The following is a 4,074-nucleotide window of genomic DNA, read 5'->3' on the forward strand; positions in this document are numbered from 1 at the left end:
AAAAAAAAAAAAAAAAAGTGACTATATATCTCTTTACTTCATCTTGCGACAGTTTGGAATAACTTTGAAATCTCACCTCAGGTACACACACTCACACACAAACGTAAATGCATTCGCATATATTTACTGCAAGAATATGAATTTATTCTGTATTTTTACCTCAACTGTGTATATATTCACTATAAGAGGATTAACAGTTTGGCACAGTGTCTCATACATGTAATCCCGGCACTTTAGAAGGCCAAGGCAAGAGAATGGCTTGAAGTCAGAAGTTCAAGAGCAGCTTAAGCAACAAATTGTGTTTTTTAATTAGCCAGGTGTGCTGATGCTTACCTGTAGTACTGACTACTCAGCAGCTGAGGTGGGAGGATCACTTGAGCCCAGGGCTTCAAAGTTTCAGTGAGCTATGAGCATGCCACTGCTCTCTAACCTGGGCGACAGAGACAGAGGGAAATCATGTCTCAAAAATAGAAGAAGAACAAGAAGATTAATAGCTACATAATTCATTTCCTCTGGTAAAGGTATTATCTTTGCCATAGTTATGCTATAGCATTTTAGGTATCACGTCTAATCAATTCCAGGTTGCTAATGCTAGAGAGAAAAGGTAGACTATAGTGAATTGTTCCATCATTCCTAATGTAGAGAGCTACTGAGGTTTCCAATGAACTAAACTACGCGTTCTTAGAGCAAGCTAATAAAATAAAAAAGGGGTACAAGTATACCTTGTTTTATTGTGCTTTTCATTGTTGCTTTTTTTTTTTTTTTTACAAATTTGAAGATTGTGGCAACCATCTTTCTAGCAAGTCTATCAGCACCATTTTTCCAACAGTATGCGCTCACTTCATATCCCTGTGTCACATTTTTGTAATACTTACAATATTTCAATCTTTACTATTATTATTATACCTGTTATGATGGATGATCTGTGATGAGTAATATTTGAAGTTACTATTGTTGTTGTTTTGGAGTACAACAAACTGCACCCATATAAGATGGCAAACTTAATCAATAAGTGTGTATGTTCTCACTGCTCCACCTACTGTTCATCTTCCAGTCTCTCTCTCTCCGTGGGCTTCTGTATTCCCCAAAACATAAAAATATTGAAATTAGACAAATTAATCATAGCTTCTAAATACAATAGCTTCTAAATTTTCAAGTGGAAGGAAGAGTTGTGCCGATCTCACATTAAGTCAAACACTAGAAATAGTTAAGCTTAGTGAGAAAGGTGTGTCAAAAACAGAGACAAGCTGAAAGCTAGGCCTCTTGTGATAAAAAGTTGGCCAAATTGTGAATGTAAACAAAAAATTATTGAAGAAAATTAAAAGTGCTATTCCAGCGATCACATGAATGATGAGAAGGTGAAATGGCCTTATTATTGATATGGAGAAAGTTTGAGTGGTCTAGATGGAAGATCAAACTAACGACAACATTCCCTTAAGCCAAAGCCTATCCAGATCAAGGCCTTACATCTTTTCAATTCTATGATGGTAGGCTGCGTGAGGTGAGGAAGCTGAAGAAGAAATGTGAAAGATAGCAGAGGTTATTTCATCAAATGCAAGGAAAGAAGGCATCTCTGTAACATAAAAGTGTGGCAGCAAATGCTGGTGTAGAAGGTACAGCAAGTTATTCAGAAGATCTAGCTAAGATAATTGATGAAGAAAGCTGCACTAAACAATAGGTTTTCAGTGCAACCAAAACATCCTTCTATTGGAAGAAGTGTAACCTAGGACTTTCATAGCCAGAGAGGAAAAGTCAATGCCTGGCTTCAAATCTTCAAAGGATAGGCTGACCCGCTTGATAAGACTAATGCAGATGATAAATGTAAGTTGAAGCCAATCTTCATTTACTATCTGAAAATACTAGAGCCCTTATAAATTATGCTAAATCTACTTTGCCTTTGCTCTAGAAATGAAAGAACAAAATCTGGAGAACAGCACATCTGGTCATAGAATGGCTTACTGAATAATTTAAGTCCACTGCTGAGACCTACAGCTCAGAAAAAAAAAAAAATGTTTCAAAATATTCCTTCTCTTTAGCAATGCCCCGGGTCACCCAAGAGCTCTGATGAAGAAGTACAAAAGATTATTGTTGGTATACCTGCAAAAACAACATCTATATTGCATATTATGGATTAAGGAATAATTCCAACTTTCAAGTTTTATTATTTAAGAAACACATTTTGTAAGACTTTAGCTAGCATAGATAATCATTTCTTAGACATGAGTGAAGTAAATTGAAACTTGAAAAGGATTCATCATTCTAAACGTCATTAAGGACATTTGTGTTTCACAGTATAAGGTCAAAATACCAACTTTAAAAGAAGTCTGAAAATAGTTGATTACAACCCTCAAGGAAGACCTGAGGGGTTCAAGACTTTGACAGAGGAAGAAGTAATTGCAGATGTGGTGGAAATAGCAAGATACATAGAATAAGAAGTGGAGACTTAAGATGTGACTTAATTGCCACAATTTCATGATTAAACTTGAGTGCATAAGGAACGGGTTTATATGGAGAAGCAAAGAAAGTGGTTTCTTGAGATGGAATCTACCCCTGGTGAAGATGCCATGAACATTGCTAAAATGACAGCAAAGGGTTTAGCATGTGACTTAACTGATAATGCTGTGGCAGGGTTTGAAAGGATGGACTCTGATTTTACAAGAGATTCTATTGTGAGTAAAATGCTATCAAAATAGTGTGGCGGACTATAGAGAAATCTTGCATGAATGGAACAATCGGTGTTCCAAACTTCATTGTCTTATTTTAAGAAACTGTCTCAGCCACCCTAAACTTCACCAACAACCACCCTGATCATTCAGCTGCCATCAACATCAAGGCATCATCCTCCATAAGCATATAGATTGTGACTGGCTGAAGGCTCAGATAATTGTTAGCATTTTTAACAATTAAGGATTGTACATTTTTTTTTAGAAACAATGCCATTGCACACTTAATAGAGTACAATATAGTGTAAATATAGCTTTTATATGCACTGGAAAACCAAAACAATTGTGTGACTTGCTTTATTGCTATATTTGCTTTGTTACATTGATCTAGAACCAAACTGGCAATATCTCCAAGGTATGTCTATAATTCCCAACCATATGATTTAATCCTGTTATTTACCAGTGAAAAAGGATTATAGGTTCAGCAAGAAAAATGGCGCTCCAAATTCAGCATTTGTATTATGCAAATAAATATCCTATAGATTTACTTTATTTTTTATTTTGGAGTTTGCCGCATGGTTTCATATTTGTACATGATGCTCTTTAAACCAAACTAATAAAAACAGCATATTTAGTAATACATATTTTTGTTAGAACTTTCACTATTTGTATATGTAGAGAATAATGTCCTCTAAATATAGCCTTAGAGACAGGAGTTCTGCCATTTTAGATTTAATTCATATGAACACCTTAACATTCCTAAATTCCATATTCTGTTGCTAATTGCTACTTAGCATTCAATTTTCAATATCTTTGAATTTAAGCTCATAAGGCCCTTTGAATATCTCCTCAAAGTCATTGTTTTGATGTATTGATGTCAGCTCATTACCTAAATCATCAAAGTGACACTACGTTTTAATAGACTACCAAAGTATTAATGCCCTATTTCATGTAGAGATAAAAATCCAGAAAACGATCTAGTTAGAAAATCCAGTTAGAAAAAATTTATAAGTTGAAGCTTCTTGTCTGTGAAGTTTCCATGTCTGTCATTTTCTACTGGCAATTCATAGTAAATGAAATTGAACAAGGGCAGACAAAATTATTTTTAAAGCTATACTAATCCATTGTACTTAATTAAATACGACCAACAAAAATATACAACTTTCCATTAACTATTTACCATTGTATTTGCCTTTTGTTCAAGAATTGCTAGTCATATCAAAATTTCTCTGCTCACTTTCATTATTAATTTTAAAATATAGAATGAATACCAATATCCCTAACTCCTGTATCTGTACCAAAACATTTTTGGACAAGGTCATTGGTTGCTAACTACTTTTTTTTTTCATCTCCAAATATGTATAACTTTTTTTCTGAGTATATTTGAGGAATTGAACTGCAAATTCCACTA

This window comes from Mandrillus leucophaeus, unplaced genomic scaffold (assembly GCF_000951045.1).
Source record: "Mandrillus leucophaeus isolate KB7577 unplaced genomic scaffold, Mleu.le_1.0 Scaffold33, whole genome shotgun sequence".
Taxonomy (NCBI): domain Eukaryota; kingdom Metazoa; phylum Chordata; class Mammalia; order Primates; family Cercopithecidae; genus Mandrillus; species Mandrillus leucophaeus.